We start from the raw sequence: 26,162 nt of genomic DNA, 5'->3' as shown, positions 1-26,162 counted from the left end.
TTAATTTCAACTTTTTTTTTTTCAAGTAGAGGGGAGGAGTAACCCACATTTTGCGTTGTGCTTTTTGGAGAAAAAAAATGTTTGGTGGGGAGGGAAAGACGCGTGGGTCCCGACACTGTAAAATTCTTGGAAGATGGTCGTGAAGTTTCGCGTCATAAATAATGCCAATACGGAACGATGGAAAGCGACTGTACATGAAATAGAAATCACGACACTTTTGTGGTGGCAGTTCAGGGACACATGTCGATCTGACATACGTTGGGCCGCGGGTTACTGTCGATCAGTAAAACTTGTGCCATATCCATGTTCATCCCACGGTAATTTTTGTATCCCAAATTGTCAGTCCTAAACGCACATCATCATCACGATTTCATAGTTTATGATTGAGCAATAATCTCATTCGTACACAAGAAATTCACTCTATCATATAAATTAAATTTAGCATGATTGGATTAAGCATTACAATCACTCGTGGTATTTATTATACTTCGTATCGAAATTTAAAGAAAATAAAAAAAAAACTAATTGATGACAAAAATGTCGTGTAAACATCAGTTACATATTTCCCTTTCATCTTATTTAAAAATGTTAAGCCAATTCTCTCTACTGACAAACCTTTTCTTATTTCCAAAAGTACCCCTGCATAAAACGGTAAAGGAAAATCAACAATTAAAATTCAATCAACAATTCAAGCATCCATTTGCTCCTCCCAAAAAATAGTTACACTCAAGCATTTCATTTACCAAAAATAAATAAATAAAGAACTTTTTCTCTTTAGAAACCATTTCAATCTACTACTATTTATATATGTTTAGTAAATTTTGTAAGCTTCCTGTGAGATAAAAGGTAACATTGCAGGAGTCTAGCAAAAATAGCAAAGAAAGAAAGTGAGATTTCGAGATCGGTGGCTTTTGAGAATGGCAGGTAAAATCAGGGACAGAAAGAATCGAACTCAGATCTTCTGGACCAACATTTTTTAGGTTTTTCCATCAAAAAGCAGCCTTCCATGACCATCTAGTTCTCCGGTAAGATCAAATTATGGCAAGCGGGAATGAAATTGAGTTATAAGTGCAATTGGGATCATGATATTAGGCAATGCACTGGATTTTTATCAGTCTTTCGCTTTCATTGGCGTCAATTATAGAGTATTCCACGCAATCTTAATAATAGATATCGGGCATTTAGCGCACTAATCGATGAATCGGTAATAAGCTATGTAACTGTTGAATGATCAAATCAAAAGACGTGGTAACCAGTGCAATGCACATTACACATGAAATGTGCATCACGCATAAAATTATGTCCCGTTTATATCAATATGCTAGACACGCATAAGATCATCACCACAATCCCCACATGAACGGACTTTTGATGACCCACGCTCTGATATTCAACGTCAGAAACCCCACACACTTTATTGGAATCATGCAATGAGTGGCTGGGACTTCTGAAAAGGCTGCAAGAACATTGATGGGCCTGGCTGTTTCAGTGGGGGAATCATGCAGGGAGTGGCCTATCAATAATGCACATGGCCATCCCAGAGTTGATGAGACTCGAGGGCGTCTGATCCCAAACTAGGGTAGGGTGTACCACTTTTTAACTAAAAACGACACTGTTTTGGGAAAAAGAAATGGGAATAGTCACCCCTGCCTTCCTTGTGTCATTTTATGTATTTAAATTGTAGACTTCTTTCGATCAAAAAAATTGTAGACTTTTGTTTCGTTTATTTATGTGTTAAAACTTGAAAAACTAAAAAAAAGCATAAGATGGATTCAATTAGCTCGGTGAATTTCTGAATGACACGAAAAATTTCAAATTTATAAATATAACACATTTATACCAAATATCAATACTACACTTTTATTTCAAACTTTTTCTTATGACACAAAAACCTTAAATTTATTTGTGTGACAAGTTTACCTTAAAATTTAATTTAGATCACATGCCTATAAGTTTGGAATTTATGTGTCACATTAATATAAATTTAAGCAAATACGTCGTGTCAAAATGGGCATAATTTAAGATTTTTTGTTTTTATTTTTATATATATTTTTTGACAGTGCAAGAGTGTAGCTTTTACTTTTATCATAACAATTTGGCGTTTTACACAAGAGATAAAATGGGGGCGGTTCTCGGGGAAAATCGGGAATGGTTTTGTTATGAGAAGATGGCTTAGCAGTGCCGATGGTATCGACCGACGAGGAAGATAAGCATGTGAATGGTACCTGGTGAGAAAGATGCGTGGGGTCCCCAAAAAGGGGGACTTAAGAAAGAAAAGAGGAAAGACCAAAAGCCTATTGGTTAAAAAAAAAAAAACAGGTTGCCCTGTCTTGTTCAGAGAAAATTTTCTACTTTCCTGAGGACAGTTTCCAAGCGAAAGCCCAAAATTGTTTTAAGTAAATCCTAAAGCCCATGAGCAGAAGATTACGAGAGATTGCTGGTAAAATGCCCTTTGGTGCCCGGCATTGATTAGGTGATTCTTAGTGGATAAGTTTAGTACGGTGATATATCGAGTGATTAGATTTCCCTTGTTCGCGATCGGATGTCAAACTCCAAAAAAAGTCTCGCCATGTAACTTTGTCGATTATTCTACTATCAAAATATTTGATAGTTCATCGTTTCTTTTGCTCAAGTGACAGTAAGATCAATGAGAGGATAAGAGAGTTCGTATTTCTTGTTTATGCATAAGCCGGGTGAGAACACGGATATGGTGCACAAAATTGAAATTACATAGTGTCAGCAGATAAGTTACATCTAGCGATTTTCCATTGCTAATAAATAGAAGTGACTATGGATAAGGTGGTGTTTACTGGAATATCATGTGAATTTTTCGAGAAACGCTATTGCGCCGTGTAGCCTGGTTCGGACGCATTCTAATCAGGTGCCTAATGGACACACGACAGTCGAGAGGAGACCATGCGGAAACGAACAACACGATTTTACATGCACTGAACTTCTCTTTGCATTACATGAAAATAAAAACGGCAACATTTCGTACCTTGTGCATACATTAATGAAATAAAATTTTGTTCCCGACATATGAAGCAACTACTCTTTTTTTTTTTTTTGGTGGTTAGAAAGAGGGAGTACTTAACATGGCATAACTAATTGATTTTCCTTTTTAAATCAAGGGGGGCAACGCCCTGCATCGTCCTTTTTTGAATAGAGGATTGAGTCAATAAAGTAGCTTAGGAACAAATCTCCAGTATCTTGGGTTGTTTATGCTTAGAATATTCCCGTGTCGATTGCACAGCTTATGCAATTAACCTAATCACGTTGTGTTCCTCCTATGCACTCAACTGGTCATGTAGTTTGATTCTTTATGGCCTTCTTAGTTTTCTCCAACAAATCAAGCGCCAAACTAGCAAAGTGTGAACCTTGAGTTATCTGCTTACTTTTCCATTGAATTGGCCAAAATATGTGTTGAACACTCACGAAATGAGAGCGCCCGGTTCTTCGTTCATCCGCCAAGGCAATTGCTACCGCTGAATATGTACAAAGTTTCCCCCCCTAAATTCACTCCACGTCATAGCATATTTCTTGCATCTGGTCTCAATCAATGAGACCAATAAATAAGATGATCCTCAATGATCGATCATTTTCACCGACGAGAACGTTTTGGATGTAAAAATGGATGTTCCTCGACTGTTGACTTTATTCATATAATGCTAGGATGGATTTCAAGAGGGGCGGTGGAACAAGACGCAAGGGAAACCCTGGAAAGCATATTCGCCTTTTCAAATCTTTCTGTGCACTGTTGTCCCTACCAAGCTTCGAGTCCTCCTCCTCTTTGCTGGATAAATAAATAAAGCATAAAATATTGACAAAAAAAAATTTAAAAAAAAATAATGACAACACCCATCTGTTTTTGGTTGCCTTAGGAACAAGCAAACCACTGCTAAAATTTAGGTTGCCTTAGAAATGAGCGAATCATTTATGGTTTCTAGTACTTTTGCCCGAAAATTAGAAAAATTGTCCCTTTTCTTTCCCTTTTTTTTTTTTTGGTTTTGTCTAATTCAGAAGTGTCCATCTACATTTTAGGGAAGTGTCGCCAATGACGCAAATTGTAGACGTGGCCACCGACGCTGCCATTGGGTTGTAGTCCAGATGAGAGGCAAGAGTACAGAGGCGGAGGGAAGAAGGTTGATGGGGAAATTAGTACTCGGAGCAATCAAGTCAACTTTGGTTCGCAAAAGAAAGAAAAAAAAAAGCAGATGGGCAAGATTTCCAACTTTGGTCTTGCCAATATCAAGGATTCCTACGAACAAAGCATGCCGCCCTGAAAAGGAATATTTAACATATCAGGACACTCCTAGCAATATTCTTTCAAAAGCTTGTGTAATATCAGATTTTGACCAAACAAATTTCGTGGATTGCACTCTGAATTAATAGCATGGTGACCACTCGAGGAAGGCGGCAACTTCATAAACAAGTAAGCTCATCTGTAGCCCTCGCTACAGCCCCGCCTTCGCGGAGAAGGGTTGGCCAAGGTGGGTGGAATAGTTGGCAGGGGTCGCTGGGACCCGGTGAATATTATCCCGCGATGGTGCATATCTAAGTAGCCTCAAATATATCAGTTACACATTCATATGTTTCCAGAATTTTTTTCATATACTACATAAATAAAAGTATTGCAACATTGTGAATATTTTAATTTAATTTTGCGGCTGAAATTGATGGTATTTTACATTTGCTTTAATTTTATGATAGTTAACATAGGGTTGATTGATTAGATTGTTGCGTTTATAATTCTTTTTATCAAGGGTTTACTTATATGAGGAAAATAGGAATATGTTGCATAATCTTTCACATATAGGATTCCAGTTTTGGCATTGTTAGTCACTATATAATTAGTTATTAATTTATGAGCTCTTCCGATATAGAGTGCACCAATCACGTTTCGGCATAAAAGTAGAAAATAGAACTCTCTTGTAAGGAATGAAGGAAATAATTTTGGGTTTTCTCTTGTTTGGAAATTAATTAATTACTTATGGTTTTTAATTAATACATTTAAATGGATGGCCCGGATTGATCCACATCACTTTTTTCAAAATTTTAAAATTTCCCGCCAAAAAATTCCCTCCCTTTTAAAAGATGATGTGGATGAATCTGGGCCGTCCATTTTGAAATGAATGGCTCAGATCCATCAATGTCACCCCTACCTTTATGGTAGGGGATCCAGATCCGTTAACAAGTGCTTTCAAGGATTTGGCGACAAATCTTGTCATAGTCGAGAGACAAGGAATTCTTATGTTGCAACTTCGAGTGTTTGTTTGACATAAATCTTGAGGCAACTTCCACTTAAAGGAAAACTCATTTGTCGACAACCTTCACGTCCCTCGTGTTTGGCTTCTTCTCTAAATCAACAATGACGGACATCCAATATCCTCACTAAATAACCACGTAAAGTGAACTTCATCAAGACCCAAGTCGGTTAAGTACGGTAATACCCGGTAGCAGCACACACAATGGTCACTAGTGCGGATCCCGAACATGAGCGAGCAAAGGAATTTAGAGCGTTCGATGATATGGAGGCCGGGGTCAAAGGCCTCGTGGATGCTGCGATTGCCAAAGCCCCGGATTTTCATCCGGCCGCCCAATAGCGTGGCTGCAAAGAAGGATCGCTTAGACATCCCGGTGATCGACCTAGGGTGCATGAACGTGGGCCCCGCCCGTCGCCACGAGCCGGTGCGGAATATTGGGCAAGCACCGGAAAAATGGGGTTTCTTCCGGGTGATCGACCATGGGGTCCCCGAGAGCCTCTTGGAGGAGGTGATAGAGGAGAGGGGTCACGCAGGTTGTTCGAACAGGAGACCGAGGCCAAGAAAGGATTCTACACCGGAGATTTTACGAAGAAGGTCATATACAACAGCAACATGGCCCTTTATAATTCGGTAGCTGCGGATTGGAGGGACAGTATACTTTGCTCCACGGGACCAGAGCCTCCCCAGGCTGAAGAGTTGCCCGAAGCTTGCGGGTGAGCCAATGGCTTCTCTTGCGCTTTCACCTTTCAGAAAGGTAAAATTCATGAACAAATTCGCAAAGTGAATCACTAAAGATAGTTCGCGGAAGAATTGAAGTAGTTCATATTGGTGCAAGGTAACGGCTTTTCAAAGGTATAATACTAAATAGCCTTTTTTTTCCTCCTTTAATCGGAGGCGAAACTAGCAATTGTATAGAACTTCGATTATTCAAGTACCTTTCCATTAAAACGGTGGGAATAGGGGTTGAAAACTCGGGAAATGAAAGTGCCCCGTCCTTCGTTCACTCGGGTAAAGCAATTGCCGCCGCTGAATGCGTTTGGCGTTTCTCGCCTAGGTTCCACCGCACATCATGGCGAATAAGCTTGCATCGAGTCTCAATCAACGAAACGGATCGGTAAAGCGATCCTCAATGATTGATTAGTTCCACTTCTAAATTGACATTGAACATGATTTTCCTTTATTTGCATTTTAGCAATAGCAGCACCAAGCGTTTGCCCTCGAATTTATACAGAATAGCAACACACTTTATGTTGTTCTCCGGGAATCCATCCAACCATACTTTTAAGGCAGCTCTATTTCGGTTTTTCGATGCTTCGAAAATTTTTGGCAGAGAAATGCTGATGGAGTACTCAAAGCATGTGACGAGACTGGGCTCTTGTCTGTTTGAGCTCTTATCAGAAGCTCTAGGACACTGCTCAAATCACTTGAAGGAGATGGAGTGTGGAAAGAGACACTCGGTCATGTGCAACTACTATCCGCCATGCCCCCAACCCTAGTTGACCCCGGGCGTGACAAAGCATTCAGACAAAGACTTCCTCACAATTCTCCTCCAAGATCAAATTGGAGGACTTCAAGTGCTTCATGAGAACCGGCGGATCCACGTTCCTCCAATTCATGGAGCACTAGTTATCAACATCGGAGATCTTCGCGAGGTAAGTAGCTTTGGCCGGATATCATTGTTCATTTCCGAACTAATCCGAAACCGTGTTTTGATTGGTCGACACACTTCAATCCTCTTCTCGCCCATATTGCTGCACTTTTTCATATGCTAAGCTAGTTAAAGAGCTCTTGAGAATTTACCATGGCATCTTCCCCGTAGCAATAACATAATGTCTTCACAATCTGCACTTTTCTTTCGTAGGAGGAATCTGCATTTACCATTCCCAAATACCTTGTGCATCAAGTATAGTAACAGAGATATTTGACTAATCCAAACTTGGTTGTACCATGCTAGCCGCACATTGACAGGTTCAAAATTGTCTAAACGAGAGAGATGTATGCGCGGCACTTTTCACAGGAGCGATCAATGAGGGTCCTAGCACTTTTCACAAGACTGAGTCATGGCAAACAAGAGAGGCCCAAGAGTGTCAGTGGCATGCTTTTTTGGCCACACTCCTCGGCCATCATCGAGGCCGTATGGACCCATCAAGGAATTAACATCAGCAGACAACCCACCAATTTACAAGGAGACTACACTTCCAAACTACACAGCAAATTACATTTCCAAAGGCGTATATTGAACTTCTGCCCTTCCCGATTTCAAGCTGTAGACTTTGTAAACAGGAAGATAAAGAGATAATGGGTGAAGGATATTCATGGTGTGGGATTTCTCTTCATGGTGTTAGCGCGCGGGCGACTTTTTACATGGTTTTCTTCAAGTTTGTATTGAAAATAAAAGTCTGTCCGTGGGTTTATCTATGTAAAACTACCAAAGAAGAGGATTGCCTTTCTTCACTGTTCGGTAACTAACGCTTATATTGCTTCATTTGATAGCGGCAACCCAACTCTCAAAAACTGAGGTCCTTCTCAAACAAAAGCGAGAACTTAAAAAGAACACAAAACAGAGGGAGAGGAAGATTAACACATACCCCTCTTAAATGGAAAGAAAGATGCTATCCGTGAAACTGTCTTGAATATTCGTATGACAGTTAAAACACTAATCTACCATGAGAAAAAATTGCACTTTCGGCAACATTTGTGTTTGGTTCAGCTTCAAATTCCACTTTGTATATTGCCGGCAAGGATAAAAAGCGGAATTCTTGCGTGCCTTCACCTCGCTCTATGACAATAACCAGAATCAACCGCAAAGCAAAAATCTATGTACACTTCGATTTTCTATGAAACAATAGGTTTCCACTACGACTCGACGATATCTAAAACTAAAACTTAATTGATCGAATCGAGTTGGCAATGCATTAGGATGATGCAATGATTGATCCAAGGGCTACGACAACATCGGATCATCCTGTCATCCGTCGATGTTCAACTCTATCCTAACGGATTTCTTTTCCATAAATTGCAAAACTTGTGTACTAGCCGCCCGGTCCCCCAAAGAATCAGCCATTATTAAACAGCATTGTCATTTTCCCAGCAAGTGGGTAGCTCATAAAGTATGACTTTCTCCCTCCATTGTTATGGACCTCATTATTCCAAAGTCAAATCCTCCCAATGTGATATCACTGTTCTCTTCTCTCCATCTCTCGGCTATAAAGAAGCTGCTACGTCTCCACAACATTCAATTCATAATCCCAACTCACAAAAATTCACATTCACAGTGACATTGAATTGCAGTAGAGAGAGAAAGAGAGAGAGGAACAATGACTACCATCAATTTGGCCTCCGACTCCGGCGAGCGTAGCTACGACAGAGCGAGCGAGCCGAAAGCGTTCGACGACTCGAAAGCCGGCGTCAAAGGCCTCGTTGACGCCGGAATCACCGAAATCCCCCGAATCTTCATCCGACCGCAGGAGACATCCGAAAAGAGCTCCGAATCGGGCAGCAGCTCCGAGAATCTCAGCGTCCCGATCATCGACCTAGGCGGAATCGAACGAGATCCGGCCAAGAGGAAGGAGGCGACGGAGAGGATGCGACGCGCGTCGGAGACGCTGGGGTTCTTCCAGGTGGTCAATCACGGGGTTCCGGCGACCGTGATGGAGGTGATGAAGGAGGGTGTGAGGAGGTTCTACGAGCAAGACAACGAGGCAAAGAAGGTATTTTACACACGGGACATAACGAGGAAGGTGGTGTACAACAGCAATTTCGACCTGTACACGGCATCGGTGGCGAACCGGAGAGACACTTTCTTCAGCTACATGGCGCCGAGCCCGCCGTCGCCGGAGGAGCTACCGGAGGTTTGCCGGTAATGTGAGCGTGTGACCGTGCGAGGCCTTCGGTCCCGCAGGCAACCATGCCATTTTCACCTGCCACGTTAAAATATGTTGTTTTCCCACGAAGACAAAATAACCTTTTCACCTTTGAGGTGACTTTTGTTCTATATTTTTCGTTTTATATAATTCAATTTTATTTAACCTGAAAGAACCCGAAAAAATCACAATAAGATTATAATTTATAAGTTGGATCTAATCTTAATGACTTTCACGACTAAAATTGCAGGGACATTCTGATAGACTACTCCAAGCAAGTGATGAGCTTAGGCATGCTGCTGTTCGAGCTCTTGTCCGAGTCTCTCGGGCTGAGGCCGGACCGCCTCTAGGAGATGGACTGCGCTGAGGGCCTGGTGGTCATATGCCACTACTACCCGGCATGCCCGCAGCCTGAGCTGACGATGGGGACGAGCAAGCACTTCGACAACGACTTCCTCACAGTGCTCCTACAAGACCACATCGGAGGCCTCCAAGTCCTTCACGACGATCGCTGGGTCGATGTCCCTCCTGTTCCTGGAGCTCTGGTGGTCAATGTTGGCGACCTCCTACAGGCAAGTCCTGTTACTGTTTTATTCTATTCGACCATGTTTCTTATATTTGGCTATACTAGGCAAAACATCTGATAATTTGGAACAACCTCTCGGATCAACGACGCCGCCACATCAGTTGTCCTTGGGGAAAATCGCACCTGAAGTTGGTTTCGAAGGGTATTGACCGAGCATTACGAGTGCCCAGTCTGCGTTCGGAAATTGATGTGAAAAACAGAGGCGATGTCCTGGGGGATCTGGGGAGATACATTATGACCGGGGGATTTGTTGCTCTTCGCCAGCACCATGAAAATGGGGTGGATGCTGATGATGTATGTCCCTCTTTTTTCTTCCTTTCAGCTCATAACGAACGACAGGTTCAAAAGCGTGGAGCACAGAGTGGTGGCGAACCCGGCGGGCCCGAGAATATCGGTGGCATGCTTTTTCAGCACGAGCTTCCAGCCGTCGTCGAAGCTTTTCGGGCCGATTAGGGAGCTCTTGTCCGAGGACAATCCGCCAATCTACAGAGAAACCACAGTGAGGGACTACCTTGTCTACTTCAAGGAACATGGCCTTGACGGAACTTCCCCTCTCAGACACTTTAAGCTGTGAACTCTTATGTTTTTTTTTCTATGGAAGAGATGCAGAATCATTCGGGAATGAATTAGTATCGTGCACACGAATTTTGGAATTCCAGTTTGCTCGCCGTGTTGTGACCATGTTTCTGTGGCAATGTACTGATTGTGTATGAGAAAAGATTCATTTTTCATGCTACCACTGGACCATTTTTAGCCTATGTTGCTATAAACTTCTTAATTGAACAAGCAAATTGATTTAATTAATTTCGTATCAAACCAAAGAGTCACCACTAATTTATTTTGGGCCGGCTAGGAGCCAAGTGAAGCGCGGAAGGACACTTCGCTTCCTCCGAACCGAAGACTTGGTTACGTTAGATGTCTTATTAACGTCTTTTCAGTACCTATTCTCAATCTTTCGAAAATGTTGTCCATGCAATCTTAGGCTATTTTATCATCCAACGCCACTAAACAGCGTCCTTTGCTCCCAACGGGCACCGGTCAATTTTATGGCCTGATTTCCTTTGCTTATCTCGAGGCTGATCTAAACTCAAAACACTTCCTTCGACCTCGGCCGGTGGTAGTCTGAGTCTTTCGCCGGAGTGTTTGATTTTTTTAATACAAAAATAAAAATTACAGCCAAAAGTTCTTTGCAATTTTTTTTTGGCCAAATACTACTTAACTCATGATTACTTTACAATTAATATTTTATCAAATACAATTCGCATTTTTTCAAAGCCCCTCAGGCTAAGGGTCTTTGCATTTTCCCCGAGCTCATTTCCAAAGCCGAACCAAATGCAGCCTCTATATTTCTATAGAAAATGGATCAATGTCTATTGTGCCAGATATTTCTAAAAATTGGATAACAAGTTCCAACTCATAACTTGTGTGGTCAAAGATGATGAGGCTGTTTGCAATTTTCCGATTGCTTCTTCAACTTCATCGCTTCCTGTCATTTGAAGCCGTTCGCTTCATAGATGCCCTTCCCAATACACCGGCGTTTGGCAGGCAATGCATAGAAAAAGCCAAACTCACAGCTTCGAAGTCAGACGAACTTGCTATGCCAAAATCGCCCGTCGCTTCTTGGCCTTGTTCTGGAATTCCAATCACTTTCGTGGGGATGTAACATGTGTAATTGTTACCCTTTCCTCTCACTGCTCTTGGACCCAGTCATTCCATGCCGCACGACCTTTATCGTTCAGTTTCTGCCACATTCAATTGGAAACGTCACACCGTTTTCCCTAAGGGGAGAAAAAAATGGAAGTACTCGGCAGAAATGAAGCAAATGAAAGTAAACAAAAGTGCTAAAGGCTTTCGATGAATCAAAGACGGGAGGAAATGACAAAAATAGTCATAAACATATTATACTTGTGTCAATTTATATTTATATATATATTTTGCTAATTGAATCCTAATCTTTTGTATATTTGTACCAATTCAGTCTATTTGATCAACTTTGGTTAGACCGCTAATGTCCACATCGAGGGGCGCGGACGTGACAATTTGTTTTATGTTTTGAATTATTGTCGATATTTTCTGTCTTTTTCTTTTCTTTTCTTTTTTTGGTTAAGGTTGGCACCTGGAGTCGATGTGGATTGATTTTTTAAAGGGTAAATTATTTTAAAAAAATTTAATTTAATTTAAAAAATAAGCTAAGAAATTGAAAATATTAAGAAAAAAGTTTTTTTTTTTAAAAGGAAGGGCTTGGCACATTGCAGGCGCCTACCAATTTTGAAAATTTACGATGGAGTATTGAATGAAAAAATTGAGGTACTTAGAATGTATAGGTAGAAGGGCACAAAAAATGACAAAATTTGTGCATGACATTTACTTTGATGTCAAATATTTTTTTGATCATTTAAGTATCAAGTTTTTTGAAATATGATTATTTGAGTGTCAACTCCAGTGAATTTTGCCCAAAATTTTACATGTCATTTTTTTTATTAGTAACTTAATCCTCCGTGGCTCGTTGCGGGATTCCAATCGCGAGCGAGGCCTTGCTAAGGTCGATAGGGCTCAACCGGCGAGGGTGGGGGATGGCCGGCAGGGGTCGGTGAGCCCCGGCTAAAGCCAAGCAACCCTTGCCAATCGCAGGCGAGGCCCTCACTAGAGTCGATGGGATTTGGCCATCACCGGGCGACATGAGGCTTGACCTCGCCCTCATTAGAGTCGAAGAGGTCGACACTGCGAGGCTCGACCTTGCCCAAATTTGAGAAGTCGAGCCCTCCCCTACGATCAGCTGGCCCCCACCAACAAACTTCCACCCTCGCCAGCTATTTCCGACCATAATGGGGCGGCGGTTGCGAGGGCTTTGTAAGCCCTTGCTATAAGAAGAAGCTTAGTTACCAAACTGCATTTTAAGAAAAAATTTACGTACTTGTAATATCATTAATCTAAGAAAATATCATATAACTTTTATTTACATAATAAACAACTCTATAATTAGGAAAAATTTCAAATAAGGATCTAAAGTATGCTCATTATTTTAAAAAAAGACCTAATCAAGAGCACTCTCGTCATTTACTTTTTTTTATTTTTTTTCCTTTTTTCCTCTCTTTTTCTGTTCTGTTCTTTTCTTTTTCTTTTTCTTTTTTTCTTATTTTTTCTCTTTCCTATCGGCGGAGAGGTCGCTGGATTCCCTCGTTTTGGCGGGCGATCGCCGTTTGGACGTTTGTCCGCATCTCAAGCTCTTCGAGCACGTTTATTCCTCGGTTTTTGCTCCAACCGATCATTAGGATCGAGACCGGAAGTAGTCAAAGAAGATTAAGAAGTAGGAGGCCTTCTCATCCGGGCCCTGTTTTTGGCTCTGTCTCAAAGCCGAGAGAGAGAGAGAGAGAGAGAGAGAGAGAGAGAGAGAGAGAGAGAGAGAGAGAGAGGAACTACATATGAAAGAGATGGATGGGTCTCCTTTAACTTTGCCCCCCTGCAGATGGATTTTCTAACTTGTATGCAGTTGATCTAAAGTTGTTAACCAAATTAGGGAGGCGCAAGACGAAGAACTCAGAGGAAGACGAAAGAGAGTGAGCTTAACTTAGACTGCATAACACTCCGCCAGCCGGGGCAAGTTGCCCTCACCAACCTTAGCTTGGGTCGCCCTCGCCACGCTCACTCGTTGGTGACGATGGCTGGAGAGGAGAGAGGAAAACGAAAAGAGAAAAAAAGAAAAGAAAAAAATTAAAAAAAGTAAATGATGAAAATGCCCTTCGGCCAGGCGCTTCTTTGAAACAATGAGGACATGCATTTCTTTAAAATAAAATCCACTTCATGCCCTTATTTGAAAAAATGAGGGCATTTAATATCCTTATTTGAATTTTTCCCTTTTAATTATATATATATGAACAAGACATTGCCAATTACGATTATTAAGCACTAATATTATTGAGATCTTTCTAGATTACACTCACAAAGAAATACACGAATACTTATTCAGAAACAATTGTGGCGGAGAGAAAAAAATAATTAGGAAATGAATTCATTTAAGTGAGTCAACCAATTTGTTTTGATAAGTATAATAAGATGACAATTGCGGTATGATTACTAAATAGAATTGATTATATAATAGTTTACTTTGGACCACAAAAATAAATAATAATTAATTAAAGATTGTTGTTAGATTCACTCTTTTAAGATTTTGTAGTTTAATTATCATAGTCACCCAAAAATTATTATGTTAGTGTCATTGGCCAACACTTTTATGGTTGTGGAATTAGCGCGTAAGGCTCTGGCAAGCCAAGCCAGGCTAGCCTTCCTTTCTCTTAGTTGTTCCTTAGAACACTTCGGCAAATAACTTGCCCGTATCGAATTATACCACGCCCGGTCTAACTCGGGCATCCGTTATATCGAGCGAGACCAGATTACTCTAAGCATTACAACCGGTTCGACTTGCCAAGACCTCATCGTAGAGTGGCATCAACTCCCGACTAATTTATACATGGGAGGCTAACCTCGTATTTAGAGCTCCTAAGAGTATATTCTATCTAACCTGTAGCTACTAGCACAAACCGCCCTAACATGGCTCACACGGCCTAGTTGCTTCTTCCTTTCTTCATCGCTCACTTATCATGATGATACCACAAGTTTCCCTCCATGGTTATACGAGTATGGAAGAATTTGCCCATTTGGGACACGGAACAACCGATTCGTGCCATTCTTCCCCACTCAATTCCACAACGTACCCGTTGCAAGATGTTCTGTCGCTTCTTTGCGCCTTTTCCTACCATCAACGCCGCCTCCCTTAGGACTTACATGAATGGCAGATGCGTACTCGCAAAACATAATAACTGCTCCATCAATAGCTTCTTTTTATTAAAGGCCATTTGGGCTTCTTTGTTCACTTGCACTTTTTAGTTGTGGCATTTTCAGCCAACTGTACTTTCTTGCAGCACCCTTTTTTGGTCAATTGCGCTTTTCAAGTGTGACACTTTTGGCCAACTGTATTTTCTGGTAGCACCATCTTTTCCCTATCGGGCACTTCTCAATATTAGCCAACCATTTGAGGTTTTTCCTTGTTAAAAACATGTTACTAGACCTGTTTTGAGATTCGCTAAATTGATCAAGGAACATTATCCCATTTTAGTGAGGAATCGGTTCTTGCTTGTGCCTCTATTGGCATCCCAGAAGCATGTCGAGGGTTGCACTTTGTCAGAGCTATTTTTGCTTCGGCGATTCACTCTTTGCTCTCGTGAGATTGAGAAGGCCATAGATTTTCTTCGACTCGCCCTCCCACTGGAGGGATCATATTCTAATACCACTTGTCACAGGGGGACACTTTTCCAATCGCGGAATTAGCTCATGAGGCGCCTAGCAAGCCAAACCAGACCAGCCTTCCTATCTCTTAGTTGTTTCATAGAGCACTTAGGCGAATAACTTACCCGTATTGGATCTAACCATATCCAACTTAGCCCGGGCATATGTTGTATCGAACAAGAATAGATTACTCTAGGATACCAAAACAAACAGAGGGAAACTAAGAGCATAGTCTAAATCAAGTATGCTATCCCAAACTTATGGCGCTCTAGCCTCAAGGGACTGCCTTTTAGCTTTCGGACATGATCTTAGAACTCATCTCGCGCAATATTATAATTTCTGATCTACAGGATCCACTCTCGTAACTAGTTCATCTCTGGTCGGGATTTTAAGAACAAATCTCACCGAACTTAATCAAGTGAGGGGAGGGCTCCCAGCGGATTCCACACTTTGTTCACTTAAGATCCAGATTAGTCAAAACTAGTACTTTTGTGGCAAGTAGAGAGCATACTTAACCAGTCATGTTTGTTAAATTGAGAAAAGGAATTTGACTCTAGGGATATTGCTTTGAAGAGAAGAATAAAGGTTTTAGGGAACCAATGTAGGAAAACTTCACATTGATATCGAGGGAAAGGCGATCTCAATCTGCCCTTCTCTTAAAAAGGGATGCCTTATATAGGCACATTGCATGCTTAGGATGCTCTATAATTGAGCATCTTTGACACCGACAAGTGATCTTTCCACACCGAGACCACTTTTGTACAACACGCGTTTTTGACCACAGATGATCAATTATTACGGACATACAAGATACACATTATTGCACACTTAAGGTGGACTGAGCTGGATGATGGAGACTAGTCATTATGAAGGGTAATAATTTGCATCATCATTGTCAGAGCTGTTAGGTCCATCTTTTGATAATTTGTAAGCCTTCAATAATTGTCTCTCTTCGTACTTCGAGATCAATCCGTCGGCTTCTGGATCATGAGGAATCCCATGTGAGATTGTAGGAACATCGGTGGAGCTTGATGAGATGTCTTGTCCTGGTTGGACCGGCTGAGGGTAGAGTTCAAAGGGATTCCGGGACAATGGACCTCCCCAAGGATCATACGAACTTTGTGGATCATCAACATTCGTGGAGGATTCTGGTTGAGAAGAGTCTGGCTGATTACTCCGAAATTCTTCAAGAGCTGCATATGTGCTAGGATGTGTACTGGATCTATCCCATGAACAACTAATTGAATAGGGCCAATTTTCTGGATGAATGATTTTATTGGCTTGGCACAAAATCCTCTGGACTTCTTTGTAGTCGTATGGGATGTTCACGAAGGGACATACTTTTGGAAAATGCAATGTCTGCCTTCTCTGCCATAATCATTCGACCAAGAAAAAGAGGTGGTGGTGAACATGCTTTGCGTTTTTTGATCAAGAAACCCACACAAACAGCTCCCGATTCTCTAGATGTGGACAAATTTCATCCCTAATGGAATTCTCTCTCACACGCACTGTTCACAAGTCATAGCTTCGAATCACGCACATCTTGTTAACCTTTATGACGAACTGACCACAGAGACGGAAGCTGATGCCAAAGCCACCACGTTTTGCGTTGATTGCTAACGAACGAGATTATTTGGGTCGGGTTTAGCCCAACCCGGAGGCACGAAGAGCCAAGGTCTTGATTCGATAAATCTGTCACGAAAGTACAATTAAATCCTAAAACTTACAAGAAATGTAATCAAGTCCCCAAACAAGAACATGTTGCATGATCTTTCTTATTTTAGGGTTCCAGTTTTGGCATTGTTATACCGTTAATTAGTCACCATGTAATTTAGTTATTAAGTTGTGAGCTCTTCCAAATATCAAGTGCATCAATCACGTTTATGCATAAAAGTGAAAAAAAGAACCCTTTTGTAAGGAACGAAGGAAATAAATTTGGAGTTTTTCTTGTTAGGAAATCGATCAATTACTTACGGTTTTTAATTGATACATATATATAATCAATTAACTCCTTGTATTTTCATCGCGCTTCATTTTACAAGATATAATGCTCCATTGACGAAGCAAATGTTTATGAGCTATTAATAGGAAAACTGTCAAAAAAATCATGAACTTATTGCATTGGTGTGTCCTAAAACCTTTATTGGTGCGTCCTAAACCTTTTATTGGTACCAATTCAGTACTAAACATTTTGCATTGATCCAATTCAGTTCTAAATTTTTGCATTTGTGCCAATTGAATCAATCCAGCCAATTTTGACTGGAAATTGCCGACATGGACATCGATTGTCCTAAGTGACCGTTAATACACTGACGCCGACATGGATATATTTTTTAATATTATTGTAATAATTTTAAATAATTTTAATAAGTTTTTGGTTTTTTCTTCTTTTTCTTTTCTTGCATTTTTTTTATTGATGGTCGCCGGCCACAGCAAAGGCCCGCGAGCCTCGTCTAGTGATCGGCAAGGGTCGTCGGCCCTTGTCAGCCCCCAATAAAAGAAGCGAGTGAAAAGAAAAAGAAGAACAAAAAGAAAAAATATTCATAATATTTAAAGATAATTAAATAATATTAAAAAATCTTCACGTTAGCACCAGTTATGCCACTTAGGACAACCGACGTCCATGTCAGCAATTTCCGCCCAAATTTCATCGAATTGACTCAATTGGCACAAATACAAAAGGTTCAAGACTGAATTGGCACAAATACAAAATGTTTATGACGGAATTGGCACTAATAAAAGATTTAGGACTGAACTAGTATCAATGCAAAATTTAAGATTGAATTACCACTAGAAAAAAATTTAGGACAAAATTAACACCAATACAATGGGTTTAAAATTTTTTTTGACACTTTTCTCGCTATTTACATGGGTTAATTAATCACCTTGGTTCATGTGAAGACTAGAATGCACGAGATTTAGACATGTGACGGAATCAGAAAAACATCTTCCATCCCTATTCTTCTTGAAGGAATCGTTAACGTGTGCTTTCAAGGATCCGGCGATAAATGCTGTCGTAATCGAGAAACAAGAAATTCTTATGTTGCCAACTCCGATTGTTTGTCCGATATCTTCTTGGGGCAACTTTCACTTAAAAGAAAACTCATTTCTTTGACAACCTTCATGTCCCTCGTGTTTAGTTTCTTCTCTATATCAACAACGAAGGATAATACAAATATTACTACTATATAACCACGTAAAGTGAACTTCATCAAGACCGAGCTCGCTCAAAATCGATAATACCAAGTAACACTACTAAGACACACAATGGTCACCAGCATGGGTCCCGAACATGACCGAACAATCGAATTGAGAGCATTCGACGAGACGAAATCCGGGGTCAAAGGCCTCGTGGACGCCGCGATCGCCCAAGTCCCCCGCATATTTGTTCGGCTGCCCGACAGCTTGGCCTGCGGTGAGGATCGCGCGGACATCCCAGTGATGGACCTAGGACGTGTGAATGCGGGGCCCACCAGTCACGATGAGATGGCGCAGAATATCGGGCAAGCACTCAAAAAATGGGGTTTCTTCCGGGTGATCAACCATGGGGTCCGTGAGAGCCTCTTGGAGGAGGTGATAGAGGGGTCCCGCAGGTTCTTCGAGCGGGAGACGGAGGACAAGAAAGGATTCTACACCGGAGATTTTACGAAGAGGGTCATACACAACAGCAACATGGCCCTTTATAATTCGGTAGCCGCCGATTGGAGGGACAGCATATGTTGCTCCGTGGGACCAGAGCCTCCCCAGCCCGAGGAGTTGCCCAAAGCTTGCGGGTGAGCCAATGGCTTCTCTTGCGCTTTTCACCTTTCAGAAAGGTTAAAATCCATGAACGAATTCGCAAAGTGAAAAATAATAAAGATAGTTTGCCGAAGAATTGCAATAGTTCACATAGGTGCAAGGTAACTGCTTTTCACCGTATAATACTTGATAGCCTTTTTTTTACTCCTTTAATCAAGGGCTAAACTAGCAAGAGTATGAAACTTGAGTTAATGACGTACCTTCCCATTAGAAGGGCCGGAAGAGGGGTTGAACTCTCAGGAAATGAACAGTCCTTCATTCGATCGGCTAAAGCAATTGTTGCCACCACTGCACATGTCATAGCATATAAGCTTACATCAAGTCTCAATCAATGAGACAGATCAGTAAGACTATCCTCAACGATTTATCATTTTCATGGACGGGAAGCTCGGATGTGGTCGTTTCATTCTTTTTGGGTAGAAGAAGGATGTTCCTCGACGGTTGACTTTACTTGCGCTCTAGCAGTAGCAGTACCAAGCTTTTGCCCCCAAATTGACCCAAAATATGAACACGCTTAAAGGTGTTCTCTGGGAATACGTTTGACCATACTTTATGGCAGCTCTAGTTCAGTTTTCCGAGGCATAAAAAATTCTATGGTAGAGAAATGCTGATGGAGTACTCAAAGCATGTGATGAGACTGGGCTCTTGTATGTATGAGCTCTTATCAAAAGCAATAGGACTCCCCCAAAATCACTTGAAGGGGATGGAGTGTGGAAAGGGACAATCATATGCCACTACTATCCACCATGCCAACCCGAGTTGACCCTAGGTGTGACAAAGCATTCAGACAATGACTTCCTCACAATTCTCCTCCAAGGTCAAATTGGAGGACTTCAAGTGCTTCATTTGAACCAGTGGATTGAAGTTCCTCCAATTCCCGGAGCACTAGTGATCAACATGGGAGATCTTTTGCAGGCAAGTGCTTTGGCCGGATATCGTCATTCATTTCTGAGTTTCCACGAACCGTGTTTTGATTGGTCGATACACTGCGATCCCCTTCCCGCCTCTTGTTACTGTACTTTCTCATATGCTAAGCTAGTTAAAGAGCTCTTAAGGTTTTACCAAGGCATCTTCCCCATAGCAATAACATAATGTCTCCAAAATCTGCACTTTTCTTTGGTAGGATGAATCTGCATTTACCATTCCCAAATGCCTTGTGCATCAAGTATACTAAAAGAGCTACTTGACTAATCCAAACTTGATTCCAACCCGGTTGTATCATGCTAGCCTCACATCGATAGGTTCAAAATTGTCTAGATGAGAGAGCCGTATGTGGAGCACTTTTCACAGGAGACCGGTCAATGTGGGTCCTAGAAATTCTGCAGTTTTTCGTATTCATCAACATGAAGATTGCAATCATAGCAGTATCTAGAAATTATGTCCATTCATTTCTGACACGAGAACCGGCGGACCGAGAACGGTTCACTAATTGTTGCATTCGCAGCTCATAACGAATGACCGGTTCAAGAGTGTCGAGCATCTAGTCATGGCTAACAAGAGAGGCCCGAGAGTGTCGGTGGCATGCTTTTTCGGCCACATTCCTCAGCCATCTTCGAGGCCGTATGGACCCATCAAGGAATTAACATCAACAAACAACCCACCAATTTACAAGGAGACTACACTACCAAACTACACTGCCCATTACATTTCCAAGGGTGTATATGGAATTTCTGCCCTTCCCGATTTCAAGTTGTAGACCTTGTAAACAGGAAGATTAGGAGATAATGGGCGAAAGTTATTCATGGTATTCGGTGGGATTTCTCTTCATTAGAGGGGCAACTTTTTTACATGCTCATCTTCATGTTTGTATTTGAAAACAAAAGTCCGTGCTTAGGTTCATCTATGAAAAACTACCAAAGAACAGGGTCGCCTTTCTTCACTGCTCGATCACGATCGCTTATATTGCTTCATTTGATAGTGCCAATGCAACTCTCAAAAAGCAAAGATCATTTTCAAACAAATGCGGAACCTAAAGAAGAACACAGAATATAGAGAGAGGAAGATCCAACACATACCCCTCTTAAATGGAATATTTAGATGAAACTGTGTTGAGTAACCGTATGACAGTTATAACACTAATCTATCATGAGAAAATTTTCCGGAATATTTCTTGCCAAGCTTCAACTCGCTCAATGACAATAACCAGAAAAAACGCAAAGCGTAAATCTATTTACACTTAGATTTTCTATGAAACAGTAGGTTTCCATTACAACACAACGATATCTAAGACTTAATTGATCGCATCGAGTCAGCATGCATTAAGATGACACAACGATTGATCCAAGGGCTACGGCAACATCAAATTGTCCAGCCGTCTATCGATGTTCAACTCTGTCCTAACAGATTTTTTTCCATAAACCGCAAAAACTCGTGTACTAGCCGCCCGGTCCCCCGAGAGAATCAGCCATTATTAAACAGCATTGTCATTTTCTCAGCAAGTGGTAGCTCATAAAGTATGACTTTCTCCTTCCATTTTTATGGACCTCATTATTCTAAAGTCAAATCATCCCAATGTGATATCATTGTTCTCTTCTCTCCATCTCTCGGCTATAAAAAAAGCTGCTACTTCTCCACAACATTCAATTCATAATCGAAACTTGCAAATTTACATTCACAGTGACATTGAATTGCAGGAGAGAGAGAGAGAGAGAGAGAGAGAGAGAGAGAGAGAGAGAGAGGAACAATGCCTACCATCGATTTGGCATCCGACTTCGGCGAGCAGAGCTACGACGGAGCGAGCGAGCTGAAACGTTCGACGGCTCGACAGCCGGCATCAAAGGCCTCGTCGACGCCGGAATCACCGAAATCCCCCGAATCTTCATCCGACCGTAGGAGACATCCGAAAAGAGCTCCGAATCGGGCAGCAGCTTCGAGAATCTCAGCGTCCCGATCATCGACCTAGGCGGAATCGAACGACACCCGGCCAAGAGGAAGGAGGCGATCGAGAGGATGCGACACGCGTCGGAGACGCTGGGTTCTTCCGGGTGGTGAATCAAGGGGTTGAGGTGGCCGTGCTGGAGGAGATGAAGAAGGGGGTGAGGAGGTTTTACGAGCAAGACGACGAGGCAAAGAAGGTGTTCTACACGCGCGGCATAACGAGGAAGGTGGTGTACAACAGCGGTTTCGACCTGTATACGGCGTCGGTGGCGAACCGAAGGGACACTTTCTTCTGCTACATGGCGCCTAGCCCGCCGTCGTCGGAGGAGCCGCCGGAGGTTTGCAGGTATGTGAGCGTGTGACCAGGCGAGGCCTTGGGTCTCGGAGGCGACCATGCCATTTTCACCTGCAACGTTAAAATATGTTGTTTCCACAGAGACAAAACAACCTTTTAACCTTGAGGTGACTTTCTTTCTACACTTTTTAATTTATATAAACTAATTTATTTAACCTGAAATATCTAAAAAAGTCGCAATATAAATAACACTTTATAAGTTGGATCTAATCCAATGATTTCCATGACTAAAATTTGCAGGGACATGCTAATTGACTACTCGAAGCAAGTGATGAGCTTAGGCGTGTTGCTGCTCGAGCTCCTGTCCGAGTCTCTCGGACCGAGGCCAGACCGCCTCCAGGAGATGGACTGTGCCGAGGGCCTGGCGGTCATATGCCACTACTACCCGGTGTGCTCGCTGCCCGAGCTGATGATGGGGATGAGCAAGCCCTCAGACAACGACTTCCTCAGAGTGCTGTTGCAAGACCACATCGGAGGCCTCCAAGTCCTTCACGACAACCACTGGGTCGATGTCCCTCCTGTCCCTTGAGCCTTGGTGATCAATGTTGGTGACCTCCTATGGGCAAGTTCCATTGCTGGGTTTGACCATGTTTCTTAAAATGGACCCTATCCGATAATTTACAAGCAACCCCTCGGATCAACGGCAAACGATGCCCCCACATCGGTTGTCTTCAGAGAAAATCGCACCTGAAATTGATTTCAAAGGGTATTGACATAGAATTACAAGTACACTATCTAGTGCTTGGAAATTTATGTGAAAAAACATAGGCGGTGTCTTAGGGATATCGGGAGATACACTTTGCCTGGGGATATCTTGCTCTGCGCGACCATCATGATAACGGCGTGGATGCTGATGATGTCTGTCCCTCCTTTTTCTTCCTTGCAGCTTATAACGAACGACAGGTTCAAAAGCATGGAGCACAAGAGTGTTGGCTAACCCGGTGGGCCCGAGAATATTGGTGCCGTGCTTTTTCAGCACGAGCTTCCAGCCATCGTCGACGCTTTTCGGGCCTATTAGGGAATTGTTGTCCGAGGACAATCCGCCAATCTACAGAGAGACCACAGTGAGTGACTATCTTGCCTACTTCAAGGAACATGACCTTGATGGAACTTCCCCTCGCAGACACTTTAAGTTGTGAACTCTTATGTTTTTCCTAAGAGCTGCAGAATCATTCTCAAACAAGTAATGTCGTTGGTATGAATTTTGAAATTCCCGTTTGCTCGCCGTGTTGTAACAATGTTTCTGTAGCATTGCACTGATTTTTGTATTAGATAAGATTCCTTTTCATGCTACCAATGTACCATATTGAGCCTATGTTGCTATAAACTTCTTGTTTTTTTTTTTGGTAAAAGTAAGATATATATTGACTTTAACCAAGGCGCAACTATACAAGAGTAAAGGGAGCCCGACACTACAAAAATGGGGTCTTGCACTCGTGATGACACTAGTCGGTGTCATTAGGAGTGCAAGAGTGTCGTGGATCCAAGAAAGGGACAAGGGTCCCTAAAGAAAAAGAGAAAGAGTCGGCCACAACATCTCAGTCAAAATACAACTAGAAGAGGGTTAAAAGACGACCCTCAAATCAGCAAAAAATAGTCGGATCAATAGCCCAAGCGACTTTCATTCTTCTGTTCCGAGGCGTGTCCTCAACGTGCTTGAAAGTGAGCGCTTTATCCTTCACAACCTTCTCAAGATGCATCTTAATGGCAGGTAGATAGAGAGTTTGGTTACGGAACAAGATTTGGTTTCTAACCTTCCAAATAATGTGGCAAAGTGCTCCAAAGGAGAATCGGGCTATCTGTTGGTGGAAGCTGCGGCCACCTATATGCTGCATGGCCCAGTGCAGATTATCTTGCCAAGGCATATTATACCACGCAAGGTTGCACTTGGCCGCCCAAAATGAAGCAAGAATGGCTGTGTGGTGGCAGACAAAGTATAAATGGTCCACACTGTCTGGTCCGCATCGACAAAAGGCACATGCTGCATCCGAAATCCGGTTGTAAGTAAGCAATACCACTTGAGTAGGTAGTCGGTTCCGCATGGCCAGCCATAGATGGAATGAATGCCTAGGGGCAAGTGAACGATTCCAAATGAAAGCATGCCAATGTACTTGTTGTCCTCTCGGCCTCATGATGCTCCGGGCGGAAGCTATGGAGAACTCACTCGACGAGTGACCAAGCCAAGTAAGGCGATCGGAGCGGCTCTGGTCAAGGGGTGGGATCTGCTCGGGCCATGCCCGAATGGTATCCACAATTTCATTTAATCTGCAGAACTCATTTCGATATTGATTCGTATATGGGGATTGCACTCACATGAATTTTTGGTGCTCTGATTACCAATGTACTTCTATAAGTTTCAGGTGAGTGTGCAAATGTGCACGCATGTTGGATAATATTTGGTAAAGGACAGACAAAGGGACAAGGTACTTTAAGGGATATAGGCAAGGTTTCGTGGGACAAGGATAGTTTGATTAGTTTAACAAAATAATTGCACGAGTGATGGAGGACCGTTACAAGGGATGTAATTTGTGTATGTTTAGGGTGCACATGATAACACTTCTGAAAGTGAATTTCTGCTCCGTAAATATTTTTGGAATAGAAATCTATTTGGTAATATAACTTATGAAGCAGAAATCTATTTGGTGAAAATTTTTACTTTTGAAGTAAATTTCCACTTCCGAAGTTGTTTTTTTCCCGAGTTTGAGAAGTTAAAAAAAAATAGTTTATCCAACTCAAGAAGTACTTCTCGTCTCACCCTCTTTTCATCATGCCCTCACCCTCTTTTCAATCATACCCACCTTCGTCGACTTCAGCCGCCGCCAACCATCGTTGGCTACGATCGCCACTGCCACCACCCACAACCATTGCCAACCACCGACCATCGCCCGCCCCCGCCCACCGCAGATCTTCGCCGGACGCCACCCACCACAGCCACCAATTGACCAGCCCAGGGAGCCGCCCACCGCCAACCTTCGTCGGCCGCCGCCTATCGCCTCTGGCGACCGCCGCCAACTATCACCTCCGGATCACCGCAAACCTCCGCTAACCGCCGACCACCGCCCACTGCCGACCTTCGCCGGCCATAACGATCGCCAACCATTGCCCCTCGTCGCCAACCATCGACTAGCGCGTAGGCCGCCACCGCCGAGTCATTGTCTTCGGTGGGTGAAGTAAAAAATAAAAAATAAATTTTCATTTTTAAAAAGTAAATAATATTTTTAATAATAAAAATTATTTTTTAAAGAATTTTAAAAAGTTCAAAAATGAAATAAAATTTTTTCGACCGCTGATAATAATTTTTCATTGAAGATTTTGTGTTAATAATATTCCAGAAATAAAAATTTTCAACCGTTATCAAACGAATTTTTTTTATCAGAAATATCTTCTAGAGCGGAAATAACAAAATCAACTTCCGCTTCTGAGGGAAAGTAAAAAAAATCAAACTTATGATTAGAAATTGATTTACGAAGCAGAAGTGTTACCATGCGCGCCGTTAGCTCCCCACATGGGGGAGAACTACTCCCAACACGTTTTCACATGAATGATCCAGGCTCTATTAATTGGGCCATTCCACCGAGGCAAACATTCAATCGCTCTCCTTGATCCAATTTCGAGATATTCCTGGCATGTCTTAGACTTGGCTTGCAATTCTTTTAATATTGTGTCCCATGTCTTTCTTCTGGCCATCACTCCAAGAACCCTTGCACACTTTTGTAGTTCTGCCGCGACTCTCTCAAGGCGAATCCCAAGGAAGTTTGACGGATTGCCAAGCAAGCATCAAACAGTTGGAGCTTAATCTTGGCTCAGGCTTCGACCAAGGAAAAAAAAAAAAACCAATCTTGGCACGGGCCTCCCAAATGCTTAGCAAAGGCAACTTGATTTTTCTCATTTAATTAATCTAATATTAAATTTAAGAGTCGTCACTACCTATTTTGGGCTGGTTAGGAGCCAAGTGATGTGTGGGTGGACACTTCACTTCCTATGAATCGGAGACTTAGTTACGCTAGTTGCCTAATTAAGGTCCTTTCGATACCGATTCTCAATCATTCCAAAAAATCGTACATGCAATCTTGGCCTAGGCCACAAAACGGTGTCCTTTGCTCCCAATGGGCAGAGGTCAAATTTCTGGTCTGATT

The 26,162-nt window shown here is 42.1% G+C and overlaps 4 pseudogenes; all 4 read left to right on the top strand.

Annotated features, from left to right (window-relative positions):
* LOC115734061 overlaps window positions 1-23,173 on the top strand; it is a 227,610-nt pseudogene extending 204,437 nt beyond the window's left edge.
* Window positions 5,469-7,558, top strand: LOC125314657 (annotated as a pseudogene).
* On the top strand, window positions 8,218-10,489 carry LOC125316416 (annotated as a pseudogene).
* Window positions 18,264-20,490, top strand: LOC125314656 (annotated as a pseudogene).
* Window positions 23,174-26,162: the final 2,989 nt, after the last annotated feature.

The sequence above is a fragment of the Rhodamnia argentea genome, chromosome 1 (assembly GCF_020921035.1).
Source record: "Rhodamnia argentea isolate NSW1041297 chromosome 1, ASM2092103v1, whole genome shotgun sequence".
NCBI lineage: Eukaryota > Viridiplantae > Streptophyta > Magnoliopsida > Myrtales > Myrtaceae > Rhodamnia > Rhodamnia argentea.
This window is presented reverse-complemented; position numbering and strand designations above follow the sequence as displayed.